This window comes from Varanus komodoensis, unplaced genomic scaffold (assembly GCF_004798865.1).
Source record: "Varanus komodoensis strain SLA01 unplaced genomic scaffold, ASM479886v1 scaffold8, whole genome shotgun sequence".
Lineage (NCBI taxonomy): Eukaryota > Metazoa > Chordata > Lepidosauria > Squamata > Varanidae > Varanus > Varanus komodoensis.
Window position 1 is genome coordinate 25,155,735 of NW_025336481.1, and position 25,483 is coordinate 25,181,217.

The window sequence follows — 25,483 nt, forward strand, 5'->3', positions numbered from 1 at the left end:
TGGAAGTCTCACCAGATCTTAACAATAGAAATATGGTACTGTATAATAACGTCCAGAGTACTATATTGGCAGAGAAGCTTACCAAACAATGGAAGGACATTAGCAGACAATTGGAAATGGATGACTTCCTAATGACTTGCCACTATGTCATAAACTGTATTAATAACACAGACAGTGCCAGAAGTCCAGTAAACAATCCATGGGAAAATATGGAAAAATGCTTTTGGATATGGGCTACTTTGCATCTGCATCAATGATCTCAGCAGTTAAATGATTCCTTTTTGTCTAAAAGGAATCTTGTCTAAACCAACTCCATGTGAATGAGTCATTTGAATTTGTAAGTTAGAATCCATAAGGAAAATTTAAAAGATAGAAAATGCATTATTTGAAAATTGAAATGAGATAGTCAAATTTCAGGAACATATGACCAGAAGGTCATTCATTTATTTTTAATGAGTTGTAATTTTTATTTATTTAAAACTTTTGTATTCCATCCCATATATAAATATCTCAGGATGGCTTACAGCAATTTAAAAACAATTTAAAACATCTAATAACATCCACCCACAGATTAAAACAGTAATACTGTGTGAAACAATAAGTAAACATAAAATAAATCAGATTAAATCAAAATAAAACAAAGCAAAAGCAACTGGAAGAGTCATTAAAACTATTAACTTTTAAAATAGGTTTTGACCTGGCACCAAAAAGAGTATAAGCTCGGCGCCAGGCGTACCTCTCTGGGGAGGTATAAGCTAGAGAATGTGGAAGTACCATAGCATTTTCTCAGCAGGACCATGTTTGTAACCAGACATAACCTGACTCTAAGTGACCTATAGATCTACATTGTTTGTCAACAGTTTGCATCCTGATTAGTAGAAATATACTGGCACGGTGGTAGGTTCATGGAACCAAAATGCTTACACAGGTAGGTAGGAAAGAATCACTCCTCAGGAGCAAACACCACAATATTTCATTTTGTTCTGCATTGTCAGTGCATGACAAGATCTAAGCAGGTCCCTGGAAGTATAATAGAAAGGTTCTTCTGTTAAACCTTAGCTAACAGTGAGAGTAAAATTTACTTTTGTTGGAAGGAACACAAAGTACTGTTACAGGCCTATTTGAAACAGTAGGGTTTCAGTCTCTAGCTTGATTTCCAGGATGATTATTTCTCTAGATTCAGGTGTTACTTTGGGTCACCTCTTTTATTCCCATAAATTATTTACTATGTGCATTCATAATGAATCTCATAAACAAGATTTTACCACTGATCTCAGCCACAGAAATATTATTATTAAGGTGATGATAATGATGATGATTTAAACTAGGAATAGGCAATATAACCCTCTAGATATTACTGGACTGCAATTCCCATTCTCCCTAGTAAGCATAAACAGCAGTGAGGGGTGATGGGAGATGTAGTCTACTAACATCTACAGGGCCCATCACTGAATTTTTTAAAAGCTACATATTCTGGAGGAGGAATTATTTCTGTGCCTCATGCCTTTTAACCTCTGTTTGTACCTTACATTAAAATACCATAGAATACCAGTGAAGAACACAGAGGTAATTGTATGTAGCAAACTGTTTTAGAAGAACAGCATGTGCCCACAGAGAACCTGCAAAACCCAGTCAAAATCACTTTGCTCTTACCAAAGTACACACTCTGATGCAATAGTACAAAGATCATTCAATAAACTAGGGGTGGGCATTTTTAACCAGGCAAAACTGAGCTGAGCTGAGCTGAGCTGAGCTGAGCTGAGCTGAGCTGAGCTGAGCTGGAGTACTGTGTCCAGTTCTCCACATCATGGTTTAAGAAAGATGCAAAAAAAACTGGAAAGGGTTCAGAGGAGGGAAACAATGGTGAAGAAGGGGTTGAAAACAAAGTCTTGTAGGGAGAGAACTGGGCATGTTTAACCTTGAGAAGACTGAGGGGAGATAAGATAGCACTCTACAAGCACTTGAAAGGCTGTCTCAAAGAGGAAGGACAGAATCTCTTCAGCCTAGAGCGCAGGACACAGAATAATGAGCTCAAGTTACAAAAAGTCAGATTCCAGCTGGTTATCAGGAAAAATTTCTTGACTGTTACAGCAGTACAAGAATGGAACCAATTACCCTGGGAGGTTGTGGGCTCTCCAACACGAGAGTCATTCAAGATGCAGCTGGATGGCCATCTGAGTGGGATGGTTTAACTTGATTCCCTGCACTGAGCTGGGGGTTGGACCCAATTGCCTTCTATTCCCTTCCAACTCTATTTTATGATTCTAAGAGCTCTAACACAGCAGCTGACATGCTTATCTTGTGTACTTTATACATTGAAATACATTATATTATAATTTTGAGTCATTTAACCATTCCAGTGATTGCTGGACCTCTAACTGAAGAAGGGCTTGTTGAAGAAACAGAAAACTTTCTACAGTTCTTATGAAAACTCTCTGTGTGTATGTTTTTACATGTGTATGTGTTTCTCAAGGGAAAAACATGGTTTCTCATATCCTTCCATTTTGCCCTGATGATAAGCAAAGCAATAGATTCAAAGTGAAATGCCTGCTGGAAGAGGAAGGAGTGAACTCAACATCAACATGTACATAATGAACATGCCAGCAGTTGTCCCAGGGAAGGGTATTCCATAGTCGGGAAGCTGCTACAACTGCGGTTCTCTAGATGTGTTCAGTCATAAGATCTGTGAAACGGGCTTGAAGGTGTAATCCTATGCACATTTAGACAGAAAAAAGGTCCTACAGTTCCCAGCATTTCCCAGCCAACATTGTGCACTGCTATACTTACTTCCCTGGGAATGTCCTCCACTGAACTCAGTGGAACCTAGTTCTGGATAAACATGTATTGTAATATGGGGTTGCGGGGAATGATTTGGCTCCAATAGTGAATAGGAGTAGGGATTCTTCTGGAATGTATTACAGAATTTCTTCTGTAAAGTAATCAGTAGGAAGATGTAACAGATATAAGCAGCTATCTAAAAAGGCCAATTAAGGAAAGCTTCCTTTCTTCTATTATTCAACAAAGAACCACCAATTGGAAAGTCCAATGCAAAAATTGCTGAATTACAACATACACTATGAAGCTTTATTCTATTAATTTAGGTTTGAATCATGACTATCATTTCCTGCCCCACTACAAGTGTTAGCCAGTCTAGTAGAACTAGAAAGATTGTGTTCTCACAAACTATTACTGTTGTGAATAGTAACTGCTTATCATGCATATATTTAAGCTTTATATAGAATTGTCACAGGCTGTACTTAGCATTTGGCCACATGGTCTACATTTTTTATTTTTCTTTCACTATGTAGGAAGATCTCTTTCTCTTTTACACACACACACACACACACACACACACACACAGTGAGCGTAACACATCATGCACCCAATGAATTGGCTCCAGCCCACAAAAGCTTATGCCACAATAAATCTGCTAGTCTTGAAGGTGCCAAAGATTCTTTGATGTTTTTCATTTCTTTCAGTAGTTACAGGTCTGCTGTCACATTAATTCACCTACTGTTTTGTCAAAGGTTTCATATTCTATTACTCCATTTTAAAGTCTCATGCTCAAGGTCTGAGTTTAGATTTACACAGGTGGGAGCTGCAAAAAAATGCATTCCTGCTTCCCTTGGTTATCAATCTTCCCCACACCACAGACACGTGACATTGAGAAGACACCAAGCTTGCTTGGTCCTCATTGCAATGGCTTTGAGGCAGGGTGTTGTCTGTTCTATGTTCTTCCACACAGGCTGAACAATACTGTGGTGCACAGATTTTTTAATTTACTTTTTGCTAAAAGAAGCTAATAGAAGAATGTAATGAAAAATATGGAATCTACCTTCTGGGTTCCAAGTACTCAGGTTCCTCTGGAATGGACCAGTTCTGGACCTGCAGCCAATGCAGCTACTTCCATTCACACACACACCATGTTTGCATTTAGGATTTCTCTGCCCTTTGCTAAGTTAAACTGTGAGTTGGTGAAAATGCTACTTTGTTGTTGTAACACCACTTCTGCATAAATCGGTCACTGATCTCTTTTTCCCTCAACAAAATACAAACAAACATTTATTTATTGGTTTATTTTATGTAGTTAAATCCTCCCTTTTAGAGAATATCCCAGTATTGGTAACTCAAACAAGCCTGCAAGGTTGGAATTGTCAAAACAGTTTTGCAACACAAGAGTTCTGCTCATATGAAATATTTACAAATGAAATATGCATTTGCTGGTTTTTAGGGAATGAATTTTATCACATAGGTTGTGATAAAACCAACTGAGGGATGCCTATAGAACACATTTAAACCCAGTTTTAATTATTAACAACAAGAATAACATCCTTTTTTAAGCTGGGCAGATTCCTTAGATGAGACACAGAGAGAAATTACACTCACTGATGACAGGTTCCTTTGTCATACCTGTCCCACAGTGAAATGACAGCATAAAGGGGCCACTGGTGCAGGAGAATCAGTACAGTGATCAGATATGAACAATGGGAAAACACAAGCCTCCAGACTCTCATTCTGCAGTGTGTGCATACGTACACATGCCTTAGCATTCTAAAAAGTTATCATGCATTCCAACAGTGCTATTCCTAGGTTGGTCCCTCTTGCAGTACCACGCAGGCTCAGCAGCTGTGCAATTTACTAATCTTAAATGCAATCTTCTCTTGAGGAAACAGCTGTTTTCTGTTATTAATAGTCATAAAAGAGAGGCATTCTAAAAAGTAACCTGAGTAATGTCTTGACTGGCCGAGGATCTGTTTCAATTATTCATGCCTATGATATATTTAGATGGCTGCATTAACTGCTGATGCAAAAATGTGAAATAGCATTCTGAACAGATCGCATTGTCGTACACAATCTCAGTACATCATGTGATTAAAGTAATACACCTAAGATGATTTTCCAAATATGAATTATTTGTGCTATGCTGTGCAGTCAAGCTTGATCAACCTGGCCTTTGCATGGTGCCGTACTGGATAGTCACAAAATATACTCGGCTGTGGTTATGATTTGGAGTTATTGTAATGATGATGCTCCTACAGCAGGCCAAAGACAGCCTGTGTGGGGCCATGGCTAGAGTGCTGGATGGTGACTGTCCCCGCTCAGGCATAAAGTGAGTGGCACAAGTGATGACTTGTCCCCACACAGGCACAAATATTGCCAAGTAGTTCTAGGCCAGTCACTCACACTCAGCTTAAGATACCTCAGAGGCGTGTTGTGAGGGTAAAGTAGAAAGGACCATATAGGCTGCCTTGGATTCCCTGCAAGAGGGAATGGGATGGAGTACAAATGTAATAATGAAAGTGAATTATGTAGCATCTAATGCAGACTATCTAGCAGTGGCAAACAAGATTGCTGTACATCTGGTGCCTTGCAAATCACCTCCTATTGACGCAGTGCAGGAAAAAGGACTGCCCTTACCCATATATCTTTGTGGATCAAAGAAAACCAGCAGAACCCCTCCCGCTTCTAACAAATGGCTGCAGTGCTGGCCAAGATACAGTTCTGTAGAAGCGTCAAAGATAAAACGCAGCTTTCTTCTCATAGTAGACATGCCAGTTTCCTTCATGCAATGTTCCTTCTTACGCTTAACTAAGCCATATACTTCACTGGGTCCGACTTCATATGATGATCCAGGCATAGGGTAGTCATTTTCTTCCTGGATTAATTTCTTCAAAGAAAACTGAGTAGATTATATTAGAGAAAAAGCAAGACGTACTACAGATGAAGAAAGACTCTCTGAAATCCAGGAGAAACGAGATGATAGTTTTCAGTGTAAGCGTAATTATTAATGGCTAAATTGTGATAGGTTATTGCTTATAAGTGCATCATAGATCCTGAGCTTTTTATTGTTGATTGTTTTACATTGTCGCTTTTGTAGGTAAATAGTTTTTTTTATATTTTACTTATCTGGAATTTTAAGGTTTTGCTCATTTGTAAACTGCTCAGAGATCTTTGGCTACTGGGCAGCAAAGAATTGTAAGAAACACATAAACAAATTATTTCATTTTTTTACCACCTTAATAGCAGAAACTCTTTTGGCATTTCACAGCAATTAATAGCTGCAACTCCTTATTGTAATGTTTATTCAAAATTGTGAATTTGGTAGAAGAAAACAAATTGCTTGAATTTTTGCTTGATTGTAAGTTGCTGTGCCACCTTTTCAGTGACACATTTCTGAAGCAAATAAAAGAAATAAAAACAGGAGCAATAAAACTATTAGAAAAATAACACAATAACAATCAATAAAACAGCAATCAGGCATGGTAATATTTTAAAACTCAGTAAGTGTTGAGGAAGTGTTTAAAACTCGAAATCTTGAAGAAAAATAAGAACACATTTGCCTGGTAATGAAAGTAGATCAACAAGGATGCCAGAAGGGTAGCAAATTTGCTAGCTGAGGCCCTACAGCCGAGCAGCCTTTCAAATTGTCACCTATCTCATATCAGGTGGTGATGGGATGGTAGTTACCTAGAAGGCCTCCAAGGATGGTCTCTGGTTGTACTAGGAGATATTCACTCAAGTTCCAAACGTGAGCATTGCAACTTTGGATTGTGTTTGGAAATGGGTATGAAACCAGGAGAACATAAACATCAGCAAGATGAGTTCCAAGTCATAAGGCTCAGTATTTTTTCAGCCTTGTTTTATAGCAACTACAATTTCTAAGCAGTCTTTAAAGACAACAGGTGGCTCTTCATGCATAATGTTCTGCTTTCCGAAAACAGTCATGCTGAATTTTACAGCTAGCACAAAGGCTCTGAATTCATATATGAACAACTATATTTTAGTAGTATTTCTAGCAGAAGAAGATAGTGCTGCTATTCTCCAAGGTGGATATAAAAGATGTTACAGAAGGAAAGCTGAATAAGGTTTTACCATGTGGATGGGAAGGTACTGGATGAGAGTTTTTTTCCAGATGAGATTTTAAACTGAGCCAGAGAAGGATTTGGACCTCCTAAAACTCACCTGTTCTTTGAAGCAAACACTATAAGCCCATAAACATATAATCATTTCTAGAAATACAAGTTTCTCTGGCATCTCTACTTTTCCATGCTCTATCAGCTAATTCCTGGTGGGCATTCTTGGCTTTACCAAATGCACCCATGTCTTAAGCTTACAGACTGGAAGCTGACGTACTAGATGTTAATACACATTCATATACTTTATCTTAATGAGGCCATATGCTGTCAAACCTCTGACTCTCAAGATAAGTAAGTACAACATAAGCTTTTATCGTTGTTTCAAAGTACTTCTTTATTACATTTTGTCTGGCTTCAAAGTGTGTAAAATTGTCTTGCATAGTGGAAAATATTTTCTGCCATAGATAGTTGTGGTTTCAAAGGTCAAAACATATGCAACAATTTTTACTGGACTAGATAAGCTACTTTTATAACTCATATGTGATTTAGTGTGCAAACTACTGGGGAAAAAATCTTGTTTGCTAGATACCTGAAAGTATGCAAAGCAGAATGAATGTCAACCACTATAAAGGGGCAGTATGTGGGTTCTTAATTTCTGTGGCTGAGTGTAAGCATGAACAAACATGTGTACATGCCACCTTGCATGTGTAATCAAGAAAAATTGATATTTTCTCTAAATACCAGCTTCAGTACAAGATGGTTGTAGCCAGGATATAATGAGCTACCAAAGGACCTATAGGGTTCTTGACTATTTTCTCTGAACAAAAAAATATCACCACTCCCACCTGTATGCGCATCAAAACATACTTTTTAAAGGTCCCCCAAGTTTCAAAAGTCATTCACCATGTGGCAGGGCAGGTGAGCAGAAAAAAAGACCAAAGCTCCACGGGTTGCATGGAGCTAGATGTACTGATCTCTGAATCTTGGCCTGTATAAGCAGAACATTATTTTCAAACACAGAATGATGTAAAGAAAAATTTCTTAGTGTTCAGGTCTGGAAAATATTACTTCACATGCATTTGTCATAAGATTGGGTTATTTACATTGTAAGCATTTATGGGTAGTGTTAAAGAAACGAACAGATAGAGATTTAAGAGACTCTGGCAAATGGTTGTTTTTTTTAAGGCAGATGAAAAAAGACCCCTTCTCAGATTAGTGGGGGGAAATCTACAGGTGGAGGGTGCAAAGGCCAGTCAAAATTGGTGATGCCAGTAGTCTGGGTTCTTTTGTACTTTCATTCATGGGCCATGAATGGACAAAATTAGATTCAATAACCCCTTAATGTGAGGTTTAGTAAAGGATATTTTATGCACTCATTTGGTTTTGTATGAGGAACTGTGGCATGAGATTGTGTTCAACTTTCCAGTGCTTAAGTAGCCAAGGCCTACCATGTTCCTAGTTTTGATCATGAAATGATTAATGGCACGGACAGAAAATCCCCACATTTTGCTCCCAAAATGAAGGAAGCTTTTGATTGGCTAACCTTGCTAGATTTGAGTTCTAATATAGAATTGACTCAGCTCTGGATCCTCAGATGGGCTTGAAGGTGACTAACAAACATCTGTGCAGATACCCAGAGAGTGTACAGATAAATGCAAGCAGGTGGAATTGGGGTCGTGCCTGCTCACCCTGCCTGCTATATCCACTCATTATAGATATAAATGTAAATGCACTCGGTCTGTGAGTGAGTTATACTCATGAAAGCAAGGAGAGTGAGCACAGGGTTTCCCCTCTACACGTTCACTTGTACACACTTATGTGCAGGCAAAGCTAGTATCAAGAGTTGGCATGGCTGGGCACCGGAACCCCAGCAGGAGCCTACTAACAGCAGCCCATGGAGTTGTGCCTCCTCTTCACCAGTGCAACTTGTTCAGTCTCACTCTGATCCAAGTAATGGTGATGAAGAGGAGGAACAGTAAACATCACTGCCAACTTGCTTTTAATCTGACTGGGCTGGTATAGAGACTAACTTTTTGCTCTTGTCTTGTTGACATGGTCTTACTACATATTTGCTGCATGACAGCTTCTGGTTCCTCATGGAGCCTGAATTGGAGAACAAAACCCCTTACCTGGGTTTGGGTATGTTTTCCCAAGTCCTTCCCATCAACCCGGAATCTCTTCCAGAGAAGTGGCCAGCAAACCAGAAGGACCAGCAGTGCAAGCCATGGAAATGCTGTGTTCAGCCAAATTCTGAGTATGATCCTGATTTATCAACATGACACCCCTTGAGCCAGGGTCGTCCAACCTGGGACTTTGGCCTACAACACTCCATGAGTCAGGTTTTTCTGAGGCACCACCCTGTTCACCCCAAGGCCTTCGTGTTTCCCATTTTGCCAAGGCAGGCAACACATGAGGAACTGACAGAAACAAGACAGAGTGCTGGGACACATAATTATCCTTTTAAGGCTCCATACTTCTAAAGAAGGGGCAAATCCTTGGAGGGTTACCTTATCCGAGAGTGGGTCCTAGTTGACCTCCCATTCTTACTGGATCAAGTAAATTGGAGCTGACTAGGGTTCTGCAGCTCTGGCCTTAGGCCTGCAACCTACCGGACTAGGCACCCCTTTTGTGTCATGCAGGTTTGGCCAGCATAGGATGATGATGTGATACAGTGTGCACATGCTTAGCTCATAAGAACATAGTAAACTGGCATGTCAGACCATAGGTCCATCTAACCTAGGATGGTCTATACCAGCCTTTCCTAACATGGTGCCCTCCAGATGTTTTGGGCTTCAGATTCCATCAGACCCAGCCAGCATGGTAGTGGTAGTCCAAAACATCTGGTGAGCACCAGGTCATACAAGATTGGTCTACATTGACTGGCAGTGACTCTCCTGAGTTTCAGGTGGGACTTTTTCCAGTCCTAGTTAGAATGCCAGGGATGGTACTTGAGACCTTCTACCACCGAGCAATACCCTGTGAGCCTAGAACTCAGACCCATTGCTCCTGTGACAGTTCCTGGAATGTCAAGTTGCTTTCCATCCATCTCTGTCACTCGCAATTTACTGAGCTTTTCTCTCATTCCTGTACAATATCTGTTTGTTTCTTGATTGCAGAGTGTTTTTGTCTTACCTATTCCCACCAAAAGATCCAGAGCTCCAATGAAGTTTCAAAGTCCCTTGTTGTCCCTGATAGTCTATCATCTGAAGACTAATCAAGTCAAACCTTATTCAAGTGGAAAGCTCACATGGTACATAATATGTATTAAACTAACCTAGATGCATCTTTATTAAATATTAATTTCACTCCTCCCTTAGCACATCAGTCCATCAATATTTTAATATGATATTACCTATTTAATAACTCCTACTCTGTTCTGCAAATCAGTTGGAATAACAGGTAACTCAGTAATGCAAAATTAGGTGTGGCAGTTGTTCAACTTAATTTCTTTGCAGTCCAGAACTCTCAAAGCTTTACCACAAAGAACTTCTATTCTTCTTGTAAGGAACTGTTCCAGCCCTGATCCTCATTCTTCATGTTCATTTCTTGAAGTGGAATTAGACATGGCATGGAAGATCCTTTCCTGTGGAGCCATTTTCCTGCTCTAAATTCTTCCCTCTTAAGAAGCAGCTGTGCCATTTGAAGAGTGAATTAAAGAACTTCCTTGTTCTTTAGTTAAATGGTCCAGACATGACCCACCTTTACAGATCCAGTGTGAAGTGCAGGGGAAACCACATTTTTAAGCAGACACATGCTTTAAAAATCTTGCCAGAGTTAATAGGAAGTAGATCTAGACCAGCTTTCTCCAGCCTGGTGCCCTCTTGATGGTCAATGACAGAAGTTACAAAGCAACACATTTGGAGGGCACCAGGATAAGAAAGATTCATCTAGTTAGTGCCTGGAAGGGAGATCCCCTGGGAATATTATTATTATTATTATTATTATTATTATTATATACATGTTTATCCCTCTTGATAGCCTGAAGGCTCTCTGGGTGGTTAGCAAAATTAAATACATAAAGCCAACATAATGCAGCAAAACAATAAAACCAATAAAATCACTAAACAACCAATAACAAACAAGACCACCATCACCATTAAAAACATCAGAACAATAAAACAATCCAGCAATGCCACCACCAAAGTAATACAGACACAGAAATGACATAAAATGCAATATTAAAACTAAAGTATATTAAACTTTAAAATATCTGGAGAATAAAAAGGGTTTCACCTGGCACCTGAAATAGAAAAGAGTAGGTGTCAGGTGTCATCTTTGGGGAGCTGATTTCATAAGTGGGATGCCACGACTGAAAAGTCCCTGCTTCCAGTTGCCACCCTCCTTACTTCCCTCTTGGGGACGCCCTAAGAAGGACCTCAGAAGATGATCTTAAGGCCCAGATAGATACATGTGGGAAGCAGCTTTCCTTCAGATAACCTGCCCCCAAGCCATTTAGGGCTTTAAATGTTAGTAGAAGCACTCTGAATTGGGTATGAACTTCAACTGGTAATGAGTGCAGCTGAAAGAAGACTGGTGTGATGTGTCTTCATGGGCCAGTCCCCATGAAGAGCCACACTGCTCTATTCTAGAGCAGTTGAAGTTTCCAGACTTTTTTCAAAGGCAGACCCATGTAAAGCACATTGCAGTAGCCCAAATGAGAGGTTACCAATGTGTGGATTATTGCAGATAGCCTGATAGAAAGTGCTGTGAGCCACGGAGTCTACTGAAGACTCCAATATCAGTTCCACATCCAGTAGCACCCCCAAATTATGAAGCATAGTTTGGCAAGCTCTTAGACACAAGTCTACTGTGACAATTGTAATAATATGTGAAGGTGAAGCTTTAGTAAGCATAGGTGATAGGTTATGCTTAAAATAACAGTCTTATGGTTCTGCTATGTCTGCACCCAATATATTACTTTGGCATAATGCAGTTGTGTTCCTGTGTACACCGAGCAGCAACCAGGAAATGCTTCCTCACTGTCAGAGTATTATGACCATTCAACCAGCTGCCTAGAGAGGTGGTGGGCTCTCCCACACTAGAGACATTCAGAAAGAAACCGGACAGCCATCCAGCGGGATGGTGTAAACTGGTGTCCTACAACAGCGGGGGCTGGACCTGATGGCCTTCATGGCCCTTTCCAACTCTACATTTCTATGATTCCACTCAAACTGTTCTAGCTTTTACAGCCAGTAAATGCAGCTTCATCCTATAATGGACTCCTTTTTTCAGGCAGGCACCCAAAAATATCTGTTCAGAGGATGGGGCTAGCAAACGCAAAGAGAAAGGAATCAACCCCTATTTCCTCCTTCATTGCTGTGAGGAAGAAACAAAATAAGCTGCTGTGCCATATGTCCTTAAGAACACTTTGACTGTATTCCTCTTTAATTATTAAGCTTCTTCAGAGGCCATAAGCCAGTGAGAAAGGGATTAGAGGGGTTACTTTGTGCCTCTGCACCCATGAAAATCCCTCGGCTCCTGTAGCAGTGCTCGGAGTGTCCTGAAAGCTTTGATGTAATCCCCGCCTCCCGGCTGCCAGTACCACTGCTGTCTTCATTCTGTTAAGGCACATGAGCTGTAATCCAGCTGCTTTGGGACAAAGAAGCAAGACCTTTGCTATAAAGGAGAGGCCCATGACCCAAATCAGAACATTTTAGCAATCATTATTCTTGCCACTGCCAAGAGATAGCTGAATAACTACGATCCACATAATTCCTGCCCATTTGTGGTGTGGTGGTCAGGTACTCCTGCACCCCTTTTCTTTTCTTTTGATGGTTTGAAGGGCCGGTAGAAATTAGAGCCAAAAGGATGGAATTGGTAGTGGGAGTGTTTTGTCAGATTTTCCCCTGAACTCTTTCCTCGAACACAACTTTCTTTGCACCTTGCTGGTCAGGTCCACAAGGTTTGGGAAAGGAGGGCCAAATGCCAAGATGCACATTACAGCAACATCTGTAAAACAGAATGGCTTTCACAATGGTACTACTTCGGTAGCAATAAAGACATTACCTTTGTTCTATATTTAGGAAAACCTCTATATTGCACACCAGTTAAACTGGGGAAGTATATATCTCACCTAAACAAATGTTGTATGGGGATGGGGAAGTGGGAATAGAAAATGTTGGCTATGGGGAAGGGAGTATAGAATAGTCACAAATGTATGGTAGAAATATATGGTAGAAATGCCCTCTGTGTGTCTCTGTGTGTGAGTGTGTGTGTGTGTTTGGAGCCCTCCATATAGATGGATGGATGGAGAATGAGCGGAGGGTTAGAAAGGAATTACAGGGAAGCCATTTTGTTAACAACTGAAGTGGTAAACATTATAAAAATGTATGGGAGGGAACATTTAACACAGTGGAGACTTTTCCATTGAATTTTATCTGCCTATTCAATTTTATTAAATTGTATAAAAGGTATACAAAGGTAAATTTGTATAAAAGGTATAGGCCTTTCGCCCCCGTACCAAACCAAACTATGGGTTTGAAGAAAAAAGATGAAGGTGTTACCTTCATTTATATTTTCATATCTATCTTTATCCCTGCTGGCAGCTTGCAAACTGCTAAATCATATACCTCGAATTCAATCAATCACCTTACTGGAATTAATAAAACCCTTGGTATAAATGCACAGGTAATGCAACAAGACAATCAGCATTGTGATCTGACAGTTCTCTCTATTATGACAGACTACCATGTGTCAATATGAATGTGATATTCCAGTGGATAACTGAAAAACTAGGCATGATACACTGGTCTACGGAACAGGAAGGGAAGCACCACACTGTGGATTAAAAGGAGCAACTGATATTGCAAGGTAGTGAAACGCATGCAGCAGTAATAATGACTGTGGTTAACCATAGGGAGCAACTTGCCCTCAAAGCTTCTAGATTGGCCCCAGTGTTGTTTAGAGCACAAATCCAGAGTGAGTATTCTGATAAAGATGTATATATTTTACTGAAGATTCCAGAATCACCTTTGTTAGTTATCTGAGACCCTAAAATATCCTAATCAAATCGTTTTCTAGTACTTACAAATCAGAAGTTACATACAGTATACTGAGGGACAATGTGCAATTTTCATACAGTTTGAAAACATACCAGTTACCCCAACAAATACGCCTTCTGAGTACTATTTTTAAAAAGATTTTGATGGGCATTGAGTCCATAGTATATAGATGTGTAATGAAATGGGGGAAGGTTTACAAGCTAGAATTTCACCTTCAGTGTGTGTCTCATTTAAATCAATGAAAATGTTATTCATTACTTAAATGTCATTGATTTCATTAAATCTATTTATGCTTACTCGTATTTACTCATATTTCCTGAGTTTACTTAGAAGTAAAATCTGCTCTGAAAGCACTTGTAAGGAATAAGCCACCAGAATAGATGGGTTACCAATAGAATAATTCAAAGCTGTAGAGACTGAATCAGTCCAAATCCTAGCAAAAATATGCCAACAAATAAGGAAAACAAAAGAACAGCCCACAGGCTACAAACATTTTCTATCTATTCCAATCCCCAAGAAAGAGGGGAGTTCCTGCTAAAGAGTGCAGCAACTATAGGTCAATAAGTTGTTGTTAAAATAAAATAATTTTCCATGCAAACAAAGTGATTAAAAAAACCCTTTTTGGAACAAGAAATACCTGATGTTCAAGTTGGATTCCAAAAAGGAAAAAGCATGAAAGATCATATAGCAAATATACATTGGCTACTGGAGTACACCAAAGAATTTCAGCCTGTGCTTTATAGACCACAGTAAAGCTTTTGACTTTAAAAGTTATGGTTGGTCTCGAAAGAAATGTGGAAGCCTCAGCACTTAATTTTTGCAGTGTGTAACTGGTCCCAGGGACAAGAAGCTATTTTTAAAGTAGCATGTTTAGCAAGAGAATGGTTTCCTATACAAAAACCATTGTGTATTATCTTCCTAGCTACTAAGTATGTACACAGAATGTATCATAAGGAAAAATGGTTTAAGATCAGAAGAAAAAAGAGTGGAAGATAAATAAATAATTTAAGACATGGAAATGATGCCCTATTACTGGCAGAAAGCAGTAGAAAATTGAAACAAGTGCTGCTGAAGGTAAAGTTGAAAGTTCAGGGCTGCAGCTGAACATTAAGAAGACAAAAATCATGACTATAGAAGAATTATACAACTTCGAGGTTATGAAGGACTTTGCATATCTTAACTCAGTTGTTAATTCAAATGAAAACTGTAGCCAAGAGATTAGAAGAAGACTGAGACTTTGAAAGGCTGCAATGAAAGATTTAGAAATGACTGTCAACTGTAAAAGTGTTTTACTGGAGACCAAGTTCATTATAGCATTTGCAATCAATATTTTTTGGTATGAAAGCTGGACTGTGAAAAAAGCTGTCAGGTGGAAAGCTGAGACATTTGATACATGGTGCTGGAGGAGAGCTTTGTGAATACCCTGAGAGGCAAACTTTCTATGTGGACTGACAGACAAACAAATAAGTGCTAGATCAACCTAAGTCAGAGCTTTCCTTGAACACAAAAATGACAAAATTTTGGGAACATCATTAGTAGACAAGACTTATGGAGAATAATCCTAGTGAAAACTGAAGGCAGGAGAAAAATGAGAAGACCAAATATCAGATGGTTCAATTCCATTAAAGAAACCACCACCTTGAAGTTATAAGAGCTGTGCAGAAATGTCAAGGACAGGACATTTTTGAGGGTCTTCATTCATAGGGTCACCATAAGTTGAAAACTACTTGATGGCATGTAACCACAAAACATATGCCATTCAGAAATTGAAGAACATATAGAACAAGCACTGGTAACTGTTGGAGATCTGATTATGTAAATACTTTGGGAAGGGATTCATATACAGTAGAGCTGTGGATATGATTAGTAAACTTTGTAAAATTCACTGAAATAACATTGTTAAAAGGTGAACAAAGTATTATTCATTAAATCCCACTGAACTCAATCATTCTTCTGGAGCATTGGAAGAATCATGTAAGGAAAGAATTTAAGAACTTAAGCATAGAATTTAATAATAGCTGCAAGAGTTTCATTTGCAAAATATCAGGAGCAGGAGCAGTTACTTACAAGGAAAGAATGGTTGCAGAAAGGGTGGCATACAACATTTGTTACTGAACACATTTCCATTGGGGGAAGAAACAGTTCACTCAGGAGACTTGCTTATGCAGGAACGGTGGACCTTTCATTCATTCAAGAAAGCTTATACTCATAAGTGAAGCCGTGTGAATGCTTATACCAGGAAAGGGTGGCGTTTAGGCTTTTCATGAAACCAGAATCTAGGTTTTTCATTAGAATTCTGAGCTACATCCAGTTTCCAGTACCAGAACTGGAGTTCACCTTCCAATCCTTTCATAAACAAATGCACCCCTGTTTTACAACCAAAGTTTTCTTGATGTTTAGCACCCAGTTTAAGAGAAGGGGACTGTTGTTGTTGTCACTACTGTTGTCCCAACCATTGGGAATTGAAAAGTCCTTGCTTTTCCTCCACAGATCTTCCATAGTTCTATCAGCAGATCCCTATCTACTATCCACCTTAAAAAATGAATCGAGGGAAAACCTGTGATTATGTAGGAATGAAGCTGCAAAGGAAGGCCACGACAATCATGAAATTTCTGCTGTGGAGCCCTTTAACAGTATGGAGAATGAGGCCATTCTACTCATTTTTCTGAGCAGTTTTATATTTGTCATTGTGGACTCACTGTCATTAAGGACAAATGAACAAATGCAATGCCTCACATGGAGAAAAATGTAGTAGGCTTGGCAAACATGAACAGGAGATAGTATGTTCATCATAATGTTTTAACAGGTAAGGTAGGTAAAAGGATGGCAGTACTCTGTGTGGCTGCATATCTGAATGTGTATGGGCTTAGCACTGTGAGTAAATATGAGCTGAGATGAAGAACACAGTAATGGATTCTTATTGCATTGTTGCTGGGATGCTGAGGAACCTATTACAGCATCAACTTGCAGCCTTGGTCAGTCCAACAGAAACTGCCAGGGAACTGTTCATATACAGCATTCCTAGCTGTGCTCTTGTCAATGAGCTCAAGTCCGCTTCCTCTCTGAGTTGGCCTGACTCCACTATGTATCAGAGAGACTGCAGTGCTATAATTGGTCTTGAGCTTTCTCCAACATGGAATAGTCCGGGGTGAACAGCCATCACTGAAAATAACAACATACCACCACTAGGAAAACAGAGGGCCAGTATCTTCCAGGAGCTTGCGACACCAGGCAGTAGTACCAGCCAATCTGGGCTCAACTGTTCCCTTCCCTCATGCAGTCACAGGAAATAACTTCTGAGATTTTCTCCTCCCTTCCCTTCCTTTCTTTTCTTTTTAGTTACATCTGCATTCTGCCTTTCCTCCTGGGTGCACAGAGCAGTGCTGCATGTATGTATGTATTTTACTTATCTTCAACTTTATTAGTAGGGCACTTTCCAAGCAGCTTCTACAAGATTCTCAAAATAAAATCACACTCAGATCTCTAGTTCTTAGCCTTCAGCTCCCATGATCCTTCATTATTGGTAATGCTGACAAGGGCTAGTAAGGGTTGTAGGTCAAAAGACATGGCGGATTATGAATTGCCTAGCCCTGTACTGTAGGAACAGAAGAGGCACGATGTCCATATGGAAGTAGAATTATTCAATTTCTTGTTTCCATCCTTGTTCTTCCCTAGTGTTTCATCAGGCAGCAAAATCCTCAGCGAAAAGGGAGTGGGACTGAGCAGCTGGAAATTGCTCAGCCTGCAATGGGAGCTGTCTGCCCTTGAGCCAGGGGACAACCCTGGCAAGTGGGGTAGGCTGAGGACACCCAGTGAGATTCATGTTATTTGAACCTTCCCTTACCCAAACCCAACAGGTGACCCATCATACCACACTGTCACCTCTCTTGGCAGTCCAACTGCATCCCTCCTGCTGAGTGCACGGGGCAGTCAGACTGAGCACTGGCATAATTGCTTCCAGACCTTGCCCCATTTCACATGAATTTCCAGTTTTAAATCCTACTTTTCATGGACTGGTTTCAGCCATGATGAAAGCAACTCCTCAAATGGAACTGGGGTATAAGCACAAAAGATACTTATTTTAAAATGGCACGTTCCTATACTTGCCATAGGAATTTTGTGGTGGGAAAATCAGCAAAATGAATGCACTGGTTCTTAGCATTCACAACAACAACAGGCGTGGCACAGTCTGCAAAAACCAGAGAGAGACACTTACATTGTCTGCCTACTGGAGGAAAATGCCATGAACCAACCAATGCACCCTGCATCAGATGTATTCTGCCATTTCTGTATGAGACATATATTGATTTACTCCTCTGTTGTCTTCATGGGCAATAAAAGTGGTTAAAGAGGCCACTTTTCACAATTCCAAATAAAAGTCTGGACAGAAGAACAAGCAGCCATGTATTTTATCATGTTGTAAGCCGCCCCGAGGTTTCGGCAAGGGGCGGCATAGAAATGTTATAATCATCATCATCATCATCATCATCATCATCTTCATCCTAAAATGAAAACTCCCCAGAGCTGGTACAGGTAGCTGATCTTGCCCATTTTTTAAAATGCTACTTTTAAAAATAAATGATATCTTCAAGTGGCATATTTCAGCCATAAAGTCTTGGTGTTTCTAACTATTTTTAACTGTGGGTTGGAAAGGGGTTGAACTCTATGCTTTGTGTGGAGGAGGAGTTAAGTGCCAACTGGGAACTGAGAGAGAAGCAGCTGCTTGGGGGCTTGATTTCTCTTTTCTCTCTTTTCTATTTGATCCCTGGCAAATTCTTTCTTTCTCTTCATGGCTAGCCAGTGCAAAGTACTTCCCCTGAAACTTTCTGAAAGAACAAGTGGGTGAGAGGATCTCCTCTTCCTCCCGGTAGCTGCCTTGTGCGAGGGATAACCATAGCTATTTATAGGTAGTCTCCTTTTAGAAAGGTCAAGCTTTCGAGTGTGCTTCAACCCTACTATAAACAGGGGGCAGGGGAAGATCACTGGATCATACACTTGCTCAATCTTAGGAGCTGTTTTCTGCTGCTGTGATAAGAGTGGCATAAAATAAGTGGTTGGAAGCTAACTTTAGCTGGCTGGTGCAAAAGGAATGAATGCCTACAGTGCTACCTTTTGTCACTGGCTACAACATATTTTCCTCTCTGATTTCTTATATTTAAACACTCAGCCTATCTCTTACTAGGACTAGGCACTTAATTCACACATTGTGTGCTCTTGATAATACAGCAATGGGAAGTGAATGGGTTTCCTTCTCATGCCTTGATTATGTGAAAACAAGAGGCCGTTTATCAGGGCACCAACATGCAGGCAGTCACAATGGGCCAGAATAGCAGAACGTTCAGGGTCTGTTTTTTCTCTGCCATCCTGCCCGTGGCAAAGAAACAAGCATTTTCGGAGTGACTCACGCAAGTTCTGTGCAGCCATGGCTATCTTTGAGGGGGGTACCAATAAGTGCATAAAACTGTTCTTTGAACTATGTGAAAAGGAAGCATTTTTACACCATGTTTACACTGTCGGTCTCTCAGTGCACAATGCCTTCTGCAGATCCAGTTGAGGTCCAAGTGTGTAATTCACACATACTAATTCTGATAGCAAATTGGAGGAAATTCTAAGAATAGAAGAACAGAAAGTAAGACATAAGAACAAACAGCTGGGACCAGAGTAACCGCTATGTGAGATGAATAGGTATAAAAAGAACAACACCTCCCCAGTGGGAAGACTGGAGTTGTACTTTCCTTCTTTTTATTTAGCCATGTAAGTGGGCTTGAGTAACTGGAAATAAACTGTAAACTACATTTGCTCTTGTCCTAGGGGAATTTCAGCTTCTGTGTTTCTCATTTTTGAAGGGCCTTCTTTGGACTCTGCATTCTTCTTGTTTCTTCTGTAAAATTCCCCCCTGCTCCCTGTGTGTGTGTGTGTGTGTGTGTGTGTGTGTGTGAGAGAGAGAGAGAGAGAGAGAGAGAGAGAGAGAGAGAGAGAGAGAGAGAGAGATGCAAGCATTTATACTGTCTATCCTGCTTCCAGAAATATAGAGGGTGATTGTCCAATGATGTGGTCATTATCAGCCACTTACTGAAATATTTAGGGCAGCCTTCCTTATCCCTGCAACCCCCAGTGGGGTTGGACTCCACAACTTCCTGTATCTCCAGTGAGCACAACCAATGGCTGTGCTGTCTGGAGATGATGTGTTGTTTAACACAAGCAGAGGTCAGCACAGTAGGAAAGGTTTATTTAGGGTCTACAGAATGGGATATTCAACAGTCCTCTAATACCTCTGTGAGACACGTGGCAACACTGTCTTAAGAGAGATAATTGTGATCAGTGCATATTTTCATAAAGGAGCTTGTAATCAGTAGAGAAGGAATGCAAAATCCATAGAGTAGCAGGATAAAGCACTGGATTTCTGGGGAAAAAGTCACCTGATCATAAGAACAATAATCATTTTCACCATTAATGCCCAGGCAATTTCATTTTTATGAAAGGAAATTCAGTGAATCACAATGTTCTCCCATGCTGACAACTTATCGGTAGCTTCATTCTTCTTTTGTTCCTATGGCAGCAGTGGGTTTTTAACACATCAGTGAAAAGAAATCCTCTAAGAACTGTATATTTAGTAATATGCCCAAGAGAAATGTCTGTGTTGCTTCACTTATTTTTTTTTCAGGTCCTCGGTGCAGTATTTTTTCTCCTAAAAGCAATGTTTAAAAACCTTTAAAGAATTTTAAAGCCATTATTTAAAATTATGCTGAGAATGCAGTTGCAATGCCTAACCATAGCAATAATATCTAGAAAACTCTGTTTGCTTCTGATGCTTTTAAAAACTCTGCTTTGCTATGAAAAGTAACTCTGGGGTTATTTAAATAATAAGGAAGCATGTGACTACTGCATAATTAAATTGGTAGCACAAGATGGATCTAAGTTGCTTTCATGGCAATCAGCAGCTTGTTGATCTATGTACAGGACTCACGTTTCTCCTTAAAAATAAAAAGGTCAAAATTAGTACATCCAGCTTGACCTCACAAAAAGCATGAATTGTCAGTCATCCTTCCCTGAACTTGGTTTTCTCATTTGCCAGACATAACATACTCTGTGATATTAGCACAGTAAGGAACTTGGCCATACCATTTGAGCAAGATCTGAAGCTATCCTCCAAGGGCCTCCTTTGAGGGATGTCCAGAGGGTGGCAACAAGGCAAAGGACCTTCTCAGCGGCACCCCCCAACTTAGGTCTACCTGATACCAACACTATCATCCTTTCAGCACCAGGTTAAACTTTTCCTTTGCTTCCAGACTCTTGATGGCATATGAGGGGAATTTAATACCAGCTGCTTCATCAGGGCCTTGCATTTTATCATTAACTATCTTAGCTGCTTAAATTGTTTTTTAAATGTTAAATATTACATATTGTGTTTTTACCATGTTGTATTTGAATTTGGGTTTTTATGAAATGTCCTGAGAGCTTGATTATTGGGCAGTGTCAAAATAAAATTATTTAATTAATATACATCTTATTTTATTCTGTACACATGTTCACTCTTTGTGACACAGTCCACATCTGTGCCATACCTTAGGGCTACTTCCCAAATTACATTAAAGTCCAAATTGCAAACTGCTTCAAGCTGTGGGGTTGGACGAACAAAAATGTGGATCATCATTCATGTAACCACTGCATTTTCCTATGACTGAAAGTTTATTTGACAGCAATCTCTCTCTCTCTGGACATTCAAGGACACAAACACAGAATGCTGCTTTGGGGATTTCATTGGCAAGATATTAGCAAGATGCTCAGGCTGGCAAAAGGAAAATTAAGAGGGTCTTAAATGTTTATTCTACAAGAATAAACAAGAAGGATGATTTATTAAGTACTCTTTGTTAACAGTCCTTGCAGCTGTGTTTATGGATGCTAGAAGACTAAAGTGGAAAAATACCAACATGCATTACCATCTGCAACCACTACCCTAACCCCACTGCAGTCTGGACTTTGCACTTCAGTGATTCCCCCTGTCCAAACAACTCTGGAAATCTTGCAGCTGGAATCTCCATCCTAGTCTGAGTTAACAGCTTTATCAATGCACAGAACATTCCAAACACGCATTTCAATAAAGAAACATCACACATGCTGGGAAACTGAAAGTAAACCTACATGATTGTTGAGGCTTTTATTTTAATTGTGAACTTCAGGATTTAAGCCTCCTACACAAGTAATGAAAATTGTTGCTAGAATTCAATGTCTCCCTGCTGGTGACTCAACAGCAGGCTTTAAACACTGAACTGCTTGCTAATCATCAGGTGCATGTGAGCAGGTCACACTATCCTGCCACTCTGCCAGGCTGCTTTGCTCTCACTGACAAAGTCTTGCAAATATGCACAGACCTTCCACTCTAACAGCAAAATTCTTAAAGGTTATATAGAAGGGTTGGCCTTCTTTAAGTACAGACAAGGCAGGCAGAAGATAGGAAACTGTGAAAACTAAATTAGTCAAGGAGCTGAAATTTTAAAAATCTTGGCAAGTATCTTTCCTCCCCACTACACCACACATTTAAAAAATAAATTCTGGGACTTCTGTTTGTTTGAACTCACTATCCTTTGACCACTCGGTAATCCCAGTTGTTTATGCAAAGTACACAGTGCAGTACTTTTCTTTATTACCTGCTTCAGTGTTGAACTTTGCTATGGAAAAAAGGTTCAAAGAGCCATGGCCAGCTTAAACATTGGTCTCCATTTACAGCTAAAGGAAATATATTCTTTGGACTCAATAAAGATTGTTTTCCAAGGGGCCACAGCAAGCTTCAAATGGTCAGACTAACTAACTTTCCACTGTGGCAAGTACAAAGTAGTGTAGTGAAAATGTCTGAAGGGCAGGCATTCACTGTGACAGTCCCCATAGCTGTGCCTCAAGGAGAATCCAAAATGGCAGGCAGCTGTGTTGAACTTTGCCAACAAATCATTTCTAGCACTTCTTATCACCATAAGGAACAGCACTTGAAAAACTTATGGGTTTTCCTTACCATAAGGAGCAACAGTTTGCTGCCATGAAATTCCATTCCTTACCCCACATGGCTACTGAGAGAATTGTAGCTAAGCCCAGAGGAAACAAAGAATTTTGAGGGGAATGTCAGCATCCCTGCTAATATAAAATTGTCAGACTTTGAGCCCTGATTCCACTATATCATTGCAAATATGACACAAAGAGATACTCACCATATTAAGTCACAGTGTGGGGGAGTTGATGAGTCAATGGAACCCCTAGTTTTGCATCTTCATATGCTCCCATCATGATGAATTTAGGGTATTTTAGACATACTGGGATGGAATATGATACAACGTAAATCAAGCTGACATGGGAATAGCTTGTCAACCACAGAGAACTATATTAATTTTTGCAGGGATATTGTTGAAAAGTGTGATACCAAACTGTACTTCCTAATAATCAGGTTCACACATGTTCCCCGCCAGGAGATCATCTAGATAAATATGTCCATATTATGTTGTTGTTAGTTGTGAAGTTGCGTTTGACCCATTACGACCCCATGGACAACATGCCTCCAGGCCTTCCTGTCCTCCACCATCCCCCAGAGTCCACTTAAGCTCACACCAACTGCTTCAGTGACTCCATCTAGCCACCTCGTTCTCTGCCGTCCCCTTCTTCTTTTGCCATCTATTGTTCCCAGCATTCCATATTATGTTACATAAAAAAAATTCAGAAGTCTTGTGCAACTTCTGTGATATAATTGTTATCCTCCCTCTTTTGTAACTCATTGGAAAGAAGGCTCATGTGACAAATCTCCCCATACTCCAAATGAAAAAGTACCACTGGTAACCATTGCCATTTATACTTGTATAGACACTTCAAGGAGAAATATGAAGAGCTGACAAAGACCTGTTGCATGTTGAGCAACTGAATAATCCCTTACCAGGCTTATTTTATAAAATAGAATACTATAGAATGGCACAACATCAGTGATGTAGGAATGTGGTGACAGTTTGACTAGATGGGCTTGAAAAATGAGCACCCCATCCCAAAGCTCACAAGAAGAACAAAGAAGAGGACACAGAATGCCATGACCCTGCCAGAAAAGACACCATCCCTTTGTTTCCCCAGCCCCAGGCAGTGGGCTTTTTCCCATAGTTTATGGGACAAGGACTACCAGTTTTAGGATCACTGGTGTGAAATGGATACTATTTGGTCAATTTCCACCAGGGAGAAGGCCCTCTACTATGTCCACCTTTCCTAGGTTCTGCCTCTAATTAATGAACCTTGAGGGCAGAGGAAATGTGAATCAGCATTGGAGAACATTTTGTGCATAGCCTCCCAGCATTCAGACAGAACAATCTCAAAGCTGTGAGAGTGCATCCTCTTTCGGGGCAAGATGTTGGTACACGCTTAGGATATTTTTGTTGAGCTGCTAACAGACTAAGTTAGTCATGCTTCATTTATTGAATGCTTCAATGGGACTAAAGCATGACAGGATCCAAACCATAGCCTAGATCCAAACCGTAACGTTATGCCATTTACTTATGACTGGTGCCATAACACTTTCCCGCCACTGACAGCAGTTCTAAGTATTTGTGTTCTATGTGTATGTAATCCAAAAGCAAAAGCAAAATGGGCATACCACCGTAAGTCTCATCACATTGTTATAGATACTAATTTATTACATTTACATCTCACTTTGATTCTCAGCATAGCCACAGTCAAGTATTGCCCCAACTCTGGTCAAGATTGTTTCAGAGCTTATCCAGATAAGATATCCTTACCCCAGGAATCATGTGAGTTTTGAAAAGTCTTGATTAAAGATTGGTTTGAGGGGAAAAAAAACAAACAGGAACACTTTTCCAGGGACAATGGCTTTGGAGTTAATCACGCTTGCAATCTTCCTAGACATGTTTGCCTGGAAATAAGTTCCTCACGCCACAATCCTATGAGATCAAGCCCCACTGAACACAATAGTAGTTAACTGGGAGCAAACATAAATAGGATAGCAGGTGTTTACTTTTGTGGGCAGTATCAGAATTGTCTACCTTAGTCACCAAAAAGTTCCAAATTTCTGAGTCACACTGGAGAAGAACCTTAGCCTATGAGCTGCAGGGCTCCTGAAACATCCAAGTTGCAATATACAGTGTTCGACACCCAAATGGGTTAGAAAGAGGGTGGACAGGGAGCAGAAATGCCAATCTGTACCTGAGAATACATCACCATTAATAAGTAGTCATTAGGCTTGGAGAATTTAATATGTAGAATATGAATATGTCACATTTCAATTTAATGTGTCACCTGGAAGCGATACAGTTGCTGCTTACATGTTTACTGGAAGGTAAAAGTGTGAGCGAGCATTTTCTCTGTGTAGCTTATTAATAATGAAGCAAGGGTATGACTGTCAGTGTTGGCTGACCTATTTTGAGTCCATCAAAGGGACCTGAAAACTGACTCACAGAAAAGGAGATTTTTTCTCCCTTTATAAGCAAGCTGTAAAAGCAAGCAGTTAAACAATCGCACAGCTCCTGAAGGTCATTAAGGGATTATTTCAATATACCTGGCAGAGCCAAAGCTGTAGAGCATTTTCCAAAACTGTTTTGCCCCCATTTTCTTTTCCTTTGGCATGAGGAGGGAAGAGGGGAATGAAAG